The sequence below is a fragment of the Megalops cyprinoides genome, chromosome 25 (genome assembly GCF_013368585.1).
Source record: "Megalops cyprinoides isolate fMegCyp1 chromosome 25, fMegCyp1.pri, whole genome shotgun sequence".
Lineage (NCBI taxonomy): Eukaryota > Metazoa > Chordata > Actinopteri > Elopiformes > Megalopidae > Megalops > Megalops cyprinoides.
Genome location: NC_050607.1, coordinates 11,534,279 through 11,546,906, shown reverse-complemented (window position 1 = coordinate 11,546,906; position 12,628 = coordinate 11,534,279). Strand labels below are relative to the sequence as shown.

At 41.4% G+C, this 12,628-nt stretch overlaps 1 long non-coding RNA gene across 1 annotated transcript; it reads right to left on the bottom strand.

Annotated features, from left to right (window-relative positions):
* Nucleotides 1–8,495: 8,495 nt before the first annotated feature.
* LOC118772210 lies at nucleotides 8,496–10,507 on the bottom strand. The gene is made up of 3 exons (XR_005004640.1): nucleotides 10,423–10,507; nucleotides 9,727–9,959; nucleotides 8,496–8,590 (listed from the first exon to the last, which is right to left on the bottom strand). It is a non-coding gene; the product is annotated as an uncharacterized LOC118772210 (long non-coding RNA).
* Between the last annotated feature and the right edge of the window lie 2,121 nt (nucleotides 10,508–12,628).

Below are 12,628 nucleotides of genomic sequence, written 5' to 3'. Positions count from 1 at the left end.
CTAAAAGGTTATATCAGTCCCTGGTCTTATCATTTGTGTCAATCTCAGAATCAACCTTTTGTCTCCGGATGAATGCGTGAATTTCAGCGATGACAGCTGACATTGTAACAGCTAGTTTACCAGGACAAAAAAATGTGTAAGAGGGTGGAGGTGAATGGCAGCTCGTAGGCTAGTTGTTTGGCTGCTTTTGTTCTGGAGTAGGGCCAATTATTTCTGTCCCAGCATGCTCATATTTTGTCCTGCTTTCACATTGACATTGTCAGTAGCACAATTTAGAAAAAAAAAAAAAACGAAAAGACTTCCTGCGCCTGTCACCCCTATTCAGAGGTCATCCCCAGCTGTGCAACACATTCTTCCAGGGGGATGGGCCACAACTCCGGCACAACGTGGGCAGATTATTGGCTAGTTACAGGTGGGAATGTTTTTTTCAAATGAAAGAAAAAAAAAAAAAAAAAAACTTTCTTACTGCCGCATGACATTGACAGACCAACAAGAGTAAAGTAAGTCATTAATGCCTGTAAATATTCTCTAATATATTTTTGATGCTAATCACGAAACACTGCAAAGTAATCCTGAGCTATTCAATACAGTTAACAATATTAAGATTTGATTAGTAGATTCATATTGTAATGTGTATCAACACATAAGACTCCTGGGCAGATAATGAAGTTGACAGCATGTTACCCAGCTAAATAGAAGCACTGAAGTTGAAGCTGAAAGGTGCAGTTCATTGATAAGAGCTGCCGGACAACGTGTCCCCATCAGCGGTCAGAGCCATCAGACGGCCACTCTGATTCTGCCTCAGGGCTGAGAGCCCTTTGCTTAATCACTGAACTACCTCTGCTTTTTATTCTTTCACAGCCATAAACCGTGTCGTTTTTTTCAACCTCTCACCAGGACTCTTACTGGAACCCCACCCTGTGGCGTTTCTTCAAAAAATCGATGAGAACGTTCTGGTGTGTTTCCTGTAACCAATTCATTATCACGAACTGTCACGTAGACACAGCCATATCTGTGCTGTAAATCCGCTTTTATGTTCCTTGATGAGAAACACTTGCAACATGAATAAAAAATGGCCACTTTTTGGGTATACTGCTTTTCAGTGTTGATTTGTGTTAACATAAGTAATTAACTTGTCAATCTAATTTTAATGAACAGAGACATGCAAACGTCTGTTCCAATTAAAGTGATTACTTCAACGGTCAAATCCTCACCACGGATTCCTTTATAATATGCATATTTCTTGTATGAGAAAGCCTACATTTGGATATTCCCCTTTGCACCACTCATTACCCTCTCAAAACACTATTACAAAACATAGAACCTCTGGCACTCTCCTTAAAAAAATCAGATCTCACATCACGAGTATCTTTGAGTTATGGCTTAGGGAATGGAATACTTGTTATAACATTAGGGATACTTACAAAAACCCAAAAGCATGTGTACAAGCTCTCATTCAAATATCCCACTATGTCTCCTTCCCCATCAATTTTTGCGCTATAGATAGAATCTGGCTCGTCACTGATGGTCCTCAAGGAAGGAGCCATCTGTAAATCTTGGGCCTAATTAGGAAATTGCATATCATCATTCTCTGCTGGAGACGCCGCAAATGAAGACGACCAAACACTCGCGAGGAATTTTTCCTGAATCTGTGGCTAAGGGAACAGGGCTGGCTTTGCCTAGTAACACAGCGCTCATACTTTGGGCTTTGTGGGGAGTCACATGGACTGTTTGTGCAGCAGTGTGGTATGGTGGTGCAGCACAGGACTCATAACCCAATGGTTGCCAATTCAATAATTCCTCAGTGGGGCTCCGCTGCTGTGCCCTTGGGCTAGGTACTTAACCAGAATTGCCTCAGTAAATATCCAGCTGTATGAATGGATAACATAAAAACTGCGTGCAAGCTACGTAAGTCCATCTGGATAAGTGTCTGCTCAGCTAATGTAAAATGTAATGATGGAAACTCTACTCAGAAGCGGCCCTGTTTCCATTACTCCACTACTGCTGACATAGCTATCGTTTGCCATACAGGTTTAATGGATCATCACTGGCTTACAATATGGCCTTTATGCTACAGCACCATGTTTTAAGAAGACAACATTTTAGGTTAGAGCACATAGCCAAACAAACAACATCATGCAAAGGTAACTTCAAACAATGAAACAGAACTGGCTCATGAGTTCTGTGTTCTACCCGCTAACAAAGGCGTCCATGTTACGTGTAAGAGACTAACGCTACTGAATTGACTTAGATCCGTTTTTCCTTTCACAAGTGGATAAGATTTACCATGACATTACATCAGATAGAATAACAACAGATCCTGAGACCAAAGACACACACACGCCAAAGAGGGTCCATCACATCTGAAGGGCTGCATGTGAACAAACTGAACCTCATGAGCGACATGAATAACAACCGGACCGATTACTTCATACTGTGTTCAGCAAACAGCTCCTGGGAGCACTGTGCATGAATCCCACATGCTGTTGTCTTTCAAATTCAGTTACGCACAAAAAGGATACATTCTTGCAAAGCAGATGCATATGTTGTATGGGAAATGCTCTTTCTTAAAAAAAAAAAAAAAAAAAAACTCACAACAAAAACTGGAGCCTTTATTTGGTCCAGAACAGAACATGTCACAATATAATGCTTTACATCTCCGAAAAGCCCCTGGGCTCTCCTTAGTCATATCTTCAGAGGCTGGCAAATCTCCAGGCTGCCTCCTTTTCTCATGACAGCCGTAGCATTCGATAACATGGGGGGGGGCTGTTTAGATTTGCGGCCTCCGCGCAGCTGGCCTGGGGGGGGCGCCGCAGTGCTTGTTATGCGAGGCGGGGCCAGACTCTGACAGCATTGCGTGCGGAGCGGGACATGGCTCAAGCGTTTCTGCCACATGTCCCACGTGTCAGGAAGTGGCCAGTTTCGGGTGGGGAAGATGTTTCCTTCGAGGGAGGAGACATACACGTCTGTATGGGTAATGACATGCCCTGTGCACCAGCGTCCTCCACCCCATCCGCCCCCCTGCTTTATTTCATATAGTGTTCGATTCGCAAAGTGGAGTCCTGCACTCTATGTGCACACAAGGTGAGACACACCATGGAAATACATTAGTAATTCCAGCACAGGGAGGCAACTCAAGATCTCCCAACAGGGGTGCCTGGTCAAAGCCCCCCTGGTGTTAAAGATTCTTTGAAAAACAGAGCTATTAGTGAAACGCCAGGAGTAGCAGCCTGGGCGCATCTTTATTAAAAATCTGCATCACGGTTACATCAGGAACATCTGGGAGTGTCGTGCTTCTCTAAGTCACATTGCTGCTGGCTATCCCTTATTTACAAAGGCATTTTCTGGGGAGAAGGGCCTTTTAATAATGCAAACCAGGTGCACAAGAAAAGACACTTCCATTTTTTTTTCCTCTGTGATGTTCAGGTCAGATCTTGGATGAAGCAATAGAGTTCAGGTGGTATTTATTGTGTTACCAGAGGCGGAAAACAAAGTTTCACAACGATTTCAGTGTGACATTACTGTACAAACAACTCTGAAGACTCTGAATACTGAACTCGGCTCTGAGGAGTGTTCCAGCCCCCATAAATCAGTAGTTTCTGTTTTTGAGACTGAAATGTACCTTGGTTATGTAAACCAAATCTGCTTTCCCACTGACTGCAATGCCTATTGCTGTTTTCTGTCCTGGACATTACAACTACAAGGAAGAGCTGCTAGACACACATGTACTAGTCTTCAAATACCCACAGGATGCATCTATGAACCTGTGCTTTTCATACTAACAGCATGGTGGCATCAGGCTTATTAACCTGAACATGAAAATAAAAACACAGAGAACAGGAAATGAGACAGCCCCCCTTGAAATATTATAGATTAATAAATCTGCATAATAAATAATAGATTTTAAACAACTTCACTGTGTGAATTCACTGCGATGTGATCCTAAAGAGAGAGACTAGTCATTCTGGCCTTATTAAACACCCAGTCTCTAATCACTATGTTTGAGGGTTTAGCTGCACCTGTTTCCACAAATAAATGTCCCAACAAACTGACACATTTACCGCATACTACGAGTCAGAGCTTTTCATAAGATTAGATGCAGAAAAACAAATCTGCTTTTTTCAGGTTGATGACAGCTTGACGATCAATATGATGACCAAATAATATAGAAAAACTGGGAGCATGGTGACGATTATTGCCTATATTGAATAAAAAGGCAGAAAGGTAAATGAAACTACAAGCAAACTGGAGAGGAAACTATGGATGAAAACTTACTTCAACCACTGTTCTACAATACACTCAACAGCAAGCTAAAGGTTTGCCACATTAATTTTCTTGAAGATCACACCACTGAATTTTAACACCAAAGACACACAGCACTGAATGACAGAACTGATTAATATCCTATGAGGTGTGGTGTGGGGAGTTAAGCCCTATTCCTTGCAGTAAAATATGGGCAAAACTATAATAATGGAATGCATTTTAATACATTAATAATCATCTACTTACCATATGCTGATATTTTCTACCAAAAAGCTGGGTATGGAAACAGAGGTTTCATTTATATTTTTGGATTATTTTTTATGCCAAAACTATGCTTCCTGCTATTATAACTCTCAATACAGACAGAATAAGGAGTATTCTTAGAGGCTCACAGCACTGCCAGACCGGTAGATATAAATAATATTTCTTAATTTATCTGACACTGGAAGCTTGCAGGGCAGAATTGCTTTTTGGTATGGGTTGTGCTACAAAGGTACAATAGACCCATGGGGGAAAGGTCAGCACTGAAAACTGCTCCCTCTGTCAGTCCAGATAACAAGGTGAAGAGCACAATAGGCCATTTGGCAGGAACAGAAATGCTTTATCCACCTGTGACCTTTGATGATAGAGTCTGTCACAATGCTGTGAAAGAATAAGTGCGTTTACTGGGTGCCAAAAGAATGGCATGCCGATAAAAAATGTTCAAATAATGTTAAAATCATTTCGAAATAACATTAACAAAACAGGAATAAGGATGTGGGGAAATGAATCTCCCTATTGACTAAGTACCACATTTATGCTGCTGAATTAAAGTGGTGAATGGCCAGAAACACCCTTCATGGGAGACAGGTGTGGCTGATCAGCTTCCCTATTCAAACCAGAGATCCATAATATCACAGCCGCTTCTAACAGAGAGAGTCATCAGAGGCTTTGAACGAGGCAAAATCGAACTGAAATGCAGGCCTGCGAGCTTTGTAATTTCCCTCCCAGCTATTTTGTGATACAAAGAGGAGCTCTCTCAAGTCAATATTATGCCAAGAAAATGGAGTTTAATAAGCTTAATATCAGGAAAATTTGGCTCACTCAACTCCCTGTTCTATCCGCCTGAGATCAGAAGTTAAGGCCGATGAAATCTAGTGTACAATGTGATGAACGTGGTCTACGACAGAACACCCTGCATAATCACGGTTGACCTCAGACAAGCCTGATGAACTCATAGAAACACAAAGCCTAAAATGGAGGAAGAAAATCATTCATTGCATTTCATTATGTTTTCTCACATCCTCAACATTGCCTGGCAAAAAAAAGCTTTCTCCTGCGTTATAATAAATATTTGCTGAAATGGAACTTGAGAACAGTATTCGTTTGAGAAACAAACAGTTCGTGATTAGCTCCATTCAAAGGCTCTATGTCTGACCAATGAGAATATTAAGAGCCTTTCTCCATATTTACCATGTGCGCCCAATGATGTTCAATGGCTGCCAAATTATATAACTCCCATATGTGTTAAGGGTTTTTCTATTAAAAGCTAATGACCTTTACATTCAACTAATTAATCACTAGAGGAGGATAAATAAAAATGGAGAAAATTTGTTTTAACTGGAAATAATGCTAATCTCCACGAATAACAAGTCCAGGAACCATTCTAACTACAAGGAGCAATTAGACTCGAAGCTTTCAAAATTCTAATCAGCGGTCCCACAGCGGCCCGCACCGAGGGCTGGAGTTTCAACACAACTGCAGTAACTGGCTTTAAGTGTGACTTTAATGAATGATGCATACCAGCCCTTTTTCACCACCAGCTGAGCCAGAACAGGGGCAGGATTCATTCAGAGGGAAAGTGAACACAGCTCAGCGGGGGGAAAATGCAGAGGTGTAACTTTCTACTGCTTCTTGAAATTTCCTCTTTTTAAAGCCCTGACCTGGAGAGGAAGCGGCCATTCACCCTGCTGCTGTCAGGTGCAGAACAGTGTTCGGTGAGGTGGAGCAAAAGGACTGTCCCTCTCTGTTCAGTGCTAACGATTTTCTTGGCCCCGGCAAAGCTGACAAATTACTTGAATGACTTGAATGAATCTTTCTGCAGACTTGTCTTTTTCCACGGAAATGAACATTTTATTCAAAAGAAAAATAACAAAAAAAAAAAGCCTCAATAGCTGTAAATGAAGTACAGACATTGCATAACTACTTTTCTTTACCATGCTATTCCATTGCATTTGTCAATTTCTGTTTTTGCTTTGTAAGGTACCATTACCTCTTGATAATATTTACATATATATGATATATGTGTGTGTTATTTACAATTACATCATCTGCCACCATATTAACCATACCTCCCAATAATTTCAATATAGCTTATTGTTTTCATTGTTTACTAATTTTTCATTATATAATAACATACTTTAATCAAAGGTCTCCATGTTGCTTAACAACAATTAATAAGATCTATTAAATACGACATTGCTTCTTCCGAGAAGAGAAAAAACAGCTCATTTGATTAGACTTTCCATTTATTCTTTAATGAATTTGTGTCATTACTTTGATGAGAACAATACTACCCTTAAGCAAAAAGTGTTGTTTTTAAAGTAACAACTGCTGTCACAGGCTTTTAAAAGTCTTGTTGTGAAGCAGCTTCCCCTACTATGCCAGTTACAATCTTCGATGTCTCAGAAAATGCATATCTCTACAGTGTAATACAGTATATGCAGACAGACATATAGGGGTATAGTTCCATGTGTTCTTGGACCCTCTCTTGGCAAACTTAAAGGGATGGAACAATTAAAAGCAAACTTCAGCAAATATTTAAAGGGCACTTGGGGCTGTTTCAGTAGTTTAGCTTTCACTTAGCCTTTCAGCGCGCTCACATGCTCATTGAATTAGAGCCTGAAATTGATTTAGGCTCTTCTGGGAAAAAGTCACGAGCGTTTGAAAATGAACCCAAGGGAAAGAATTTAACCGGATACGCTAAGTTTACATCAAGTCAGTGTCCCTTACCAGTCCCATTTACACATGTACTGGATATCAGGCCAAACACTTCCTCTAAGTTTGATTGTCTTAGGCTCATTTGAGGATCATTTATAAACCAAATATGCATTAAAGAGCAGCAGATGACCACAGTCTACACAGCTGACGTTAGACCGGAGCAGAATCCAAGAACAATGCACCTAAATTATTCATCTCTGGACCCTTATAGTGATTACTTTCCTCATTCTTTATTATTCATTGAAACCTGCTCCAGATTCAAAAGAGAGGCCACCGCACATCAAAGCCACATGTGTGCTGTCTCACTGTGTGTCTGACAGTGTTTCAGATTTTGATATCACCCTCATAAAGACAAGCGCAGTCTGGTTTTGATTGGGCCCGCTCTCGCACTTGTTTTTAATAACCTAGTTGTTAAGCGCTACATTTTGGGTGTGTGCGCCGCGCATGCATGTCTTGAACGACTGAATTCGCTGTTTGCTTTGGCGGATGCCGTGCTACTCGTTAATCTCATGGAGAGGAAATGTCCCGAGAGCCTTTGAACACGTAGTGTAAACAGTCAAGGAGGCAAATAAAGTGAAATGTGAAGGAAAGGAAAATATCGGGAAAATCCTGCTTCAGAGAGGAGCGAGAGGGAGGGAAACAGCAATGGCAGTTTTTTTTTTTTTGCAGTAACGAGACTGGCAGCTGTGCCCAACACCCACAGGTGAAAGAGAAAGACACCCAGCTCCGCTTTCACAACCGTTTTCACAACTGTCTGAGAGGTTTGTTATTGTTTGATTAGCTTTTTAGAACCGTCACATTTCCAGCACAATGCGCGCTGATTAAGGCGTCCGCTCAAACCTTTAAAGTTCAGCTGGCCGTGTTTGTGATTACAGTTCAGTCCTAGTCTATGGTTGTCACGACACCAGAGTTTTACACCATGACTGCACTACCCCTGGAGCAACTTGTTACTCATTACCACAGAAAAGGCCTTTTCTGAGCAAAACCAAGTAAGAATGAATAGAGTACAATGACTAACATGGTTTCCCCACAGGTTGTGCACTTACCTACCTTTCTCATTTCAACATAAGGCTTAGTTATTTATGTAAGGATGGCACAGGCTAACTTTGACTGGGTGGCTCATTTCTTTGATGGAACTCTCCCAGAAATTGCCTTAATCCAAATTTTCCAACAGTATACCCAGGCACCCGCTCAATGCAGATGAGATTCACCTCCGTTTCACTTCACCTTTTACCTTACTTCCTTCCTGATTTGAGGTGCTCTAAGATTTCTGCTGCTGTTGAAGTACAGCTGAAACGCCAGGCTGTCTCCAGACTGTTGTAACTCTACGAGTTCCAGCTGCAAATGCCTGTGTAGAATGAGAATTACATAACAGAAGATCAGGTTTTATGTGGGAACATAATTAAATTTAAAAAGATAAGATACAGCACAGAATGGCATCAAACAACTGTCTGTGGTGGGTATCACATTTGGTTGTAAGCAACATACAATTTAGCTTCACATTCATGCAGTATGTGAAAAAGCATATTTTATGCAACTTTTATTGGGGCACATTCCAGTTGCTGAATTTTAATGATCATGTTATGGTAATGGCAGTAACTTGGGCGTGCAAATTCTTTCGATATAATAGCCAAAGAATCCACCCCTTCCTCACCACCTATGCTACACAGCTTCTAGTCCGGGCTCTAGGACTCTCTTGCTTGGACTACTGCAATTCCCTTCTCACTAGTCTCCCTGCCTATACCTCGGTGGGCAGTGAATAGAACAAATACACCATACATCTACTCAGTCTTCAAACTATACACCCCAGAAAGATCTCCCTCTGTTCTGCAACCTCAAGGTGACTGACTGCGCCTTCCCTGAATGATCGCACCCCCCGTTAGTCTTGATGCCTGTCTGTACTGGCCCCCAAGTGGTGGAACCAACGGCCCAGGACAGCAGAACTGCTGGCCACCTTCAGACGCAGACTGAAGACACCTCTGCAGACCACATGTTGGTTCCCTTCCCACCTCCACCCACAAGCATTCCCCTCTTTAGTTCAAACTGAGGCTGTATTATTTTATGGTGCTTGTTATGGTACTTATGGTTTTAAGTTTTTCTCATTAGGGCTTACTGTGATTTACTCAGGATTTGTACTTTAGTTCGGGAGAACTAAAATACTAAACTTGCATTTACGCTTTAGTGATGTTGAACACACACTTTCTGATTGGTTTTAGCCAAGTCTGACACTATTGGTCATATTAATCAGGTGAATGTGCTGATGTTGAGATGGTGTCCTAAATGATTGTAATGTAATGCAATGTAATGTAATTAGTGCTCTCCAGGAATGTTCTGGAACAAAGGACAGAAGGCTATACTACCGCAGCACTCCATGTCTCAAGTACACAAGCAGCAGAGAGGAGGCTGTAAGACGTTCAGAGGGGGGAAAAAGGCCATTAGGACTACATGAATAAATACATAACCATTGATGTCACTTCCTCCTACTTTTCAGGGTGAATAAGGTGCTGGAAGTGTAGCTGGCCCATCTCGCAGCCAGGGGATGGATTTTGCAATGTCCAGGATGTGCAGCAGACTGTATCTGTCTCTCGCACTAGGAGGCGGGGTTGTTCTTGGACTGCTCCGTGGTGAAGATTCAGGGGGACACGATGCGGCAAGGCTTCCAGGGCCGCTCTCCTGCCAACGTGAGGACTGATCTCCTGCCACCTCTGCACCAGTACCTGTGTACACAGACGGAGGCTTACAGACGTGTGAGGAAATGGCTTTGCGCTGTCCTCTGTATCTAGTCCACGCTCACAACACAGCCTTATCCGTCAGTGTCCATTAGAACAACCGTTTTTGAGGCATTCCAATCTCGTTAAGGGAAACATTAATGTTACAAAAATTGGTGCGCTAAAACCCAGGGTGAATGAACTAATCTGAAATGATTGTGTCTTTTCTGGATTTTTTTTTTCATAATTTAACAACTTACTGTAGTAGTATATGGTGAAATGTATTTGAACTTTTACATTCAATTTTCATTTCATAATCTGAGTCCCCTTTTTGTCAGCATGTTAGAAGTACCCGCCAAGAATCCAGCTTTTCTTGTACTGTCCTGCCCTCTTGTGGTACACCAAAGAAGCTAAAGCTCCTCCCAGTCCCTGCTCACTGAGGTGTGAAAGGGTTTTCAAAAGATGACATCACCTGTTGATAGGCTCCTGATTTGTGCCAACTGTTTTAGCCTCCTAGAGAAGAAAGCCTACTTCATGCTCGGCATTCTCAAAGTCTACTGGCCATCTGAAAAGGAAATGACATAAAACAGAATTTGTGCGATACCGTAAAAATGGATACCTTTAAGCATACAGCCATTCATCCATCCACCCACCCATCCTTAAATCAGTCATTTCCCATCATATAACTCCTCAGCAACTCCTCCTGGATTTAAATACAATCTTTGATAATCTTTTGGCGAGCACTAATCTGTTATGGGGATCCCAGTGTTCTGTAGTCTCTAAGCGTGTACAATAATACATCATACACTGTTATAGATTCTGGATGCATGGACAGGTTTAATGACTCAGCACACGTAGCATAGCAACATAAACTTACAAACCAAACTCGGAAAAAAGTTGGGACGGTATGGAAAATGCAACTAAAAGAAAGAAAGCAGTGATTTCTAAATTTGCTTTGACTTGTATTTCATTGCAGACAGTATGAACAAGATATTTCATGTGTTGTCTGGTCAACTTCATTTCATTTGTAAATATACATCCATTCCTGCCATTCAGGCCTGCAACACATTCCAAAAAAAGTTGGGATAGGGGCAACTTAGGGCTAGTAATGAGGTAAAATAATTAAATAATGATAATTTGAAACAGGTAATGTCAACAGGTGATTGTAATCATGATTTGGTACAAAAGCAGCACCCAGGAAAGGCCTAGTCCTTTAGGAGCAAAGATGGGCCGGGGATCGCCAGTTTGCCAACAAATGCATGAGAAAATTATCGTAATGTTTTAAAACAATGTTCCTCAAAGAAAGATAGAAGGGATTTTGATATTTCACCCTCTACGGTGCATAACATAATTAAAAGATCCAAGGAATCTGGAGGAATTTCAGTGCATAAAAGGCAAGGGCACAAGCTTAAGCTGAATAACTGATCTCCGATCCCTCACATGGCACTGCATCAAGAATTGTCATTCATCTATAAGCGATATAACCACATGGGCTCAGGATTACTTTGGCAAACCTTTGTCAAGCACTACAATACATAGTTACATCCACAAATGCCAGTTAAAACTTTACTGTTCCAAAAGGAAGCCTTATGTCACACAGTGGAAATGTGTATTGTGGTCCGATGAATCAGTATTTCAGGTATTTTTTTGGAATAAATGGACACTGTGTGCTCTGAACTAAAGAAAAAAAGGACCATCCAGACTGTTACCAGCAACAAGTCCAAAAGCCAGGGTTTGTCATTGGATGGGGTTGTGTCAGTGCCCTTGACAAAGGTGACACTTCTGTGATGGCAGAAAGGCCGAAAAGTACACAGAGATTTTGGAGCAACATATGCTGCCTTCAAGACAACATCTTTTCCAGGGACACCCATGCATATTTCAACAAGACAATGCAAAACCACATTCTGCACGTTACAAAGGCATGGCTGCAGAAGAAGAGGGTGCGGGTGCTGGACTGGCCTGCCTGCAGTCCCGACCTGTCCCCAATAGAGAATGTGTGGTGCATTTTGAAACGCAAAATGCAACAACGAAGACCCCGTACTGTTGCACACCTTAAGACTTGTTTGCAGGAAGGATGGGACAAAATTACACCTGAAACTCTTCATCACTTGGTGCCTTCGGTCCCTAAACGTCTTTTAAGTGTTGTGAAATGGAGCGGCAACATTACAAAGTGGTAAATGCTTTACTGTCCCAACTTTTTCCGAAATATGTTGCGAGAATCAAAATTGAAATGTGTTCATTTTGAAAAAACAATAAAATTCATGAGGTAAAACATCTAATAATGTGGTGCTGTATTGTTTTCAATGTAATACAGGTCAAAGATAATTTACAAATCACTGTTTTCAGTTTTAGTTTTAATTTAACATACCGTCCCAACTTTTTTTTGATTTGGGGTTGTATATCTAAACATAATTGTAAACATATCTGTTTTGAGGATATATCAACATAACAGTACACTACAGCATTCAGCCACACTATCACTTTAGAGCACGTCCATACAGTCAGATCCTGCACATGCATGGGGACCACTGGTGCCTGTGTGCACTTCACAGGGGTAAGTAGAGTCAGAGCTTCACGCTATGCAATTAAACAGTATGCAGTTATCCAACATACAATTAATGGGTGGACAATATAACATCTTCCATCAGCCTCTCACGGAGAGGAAAGGTCAGGCAGGC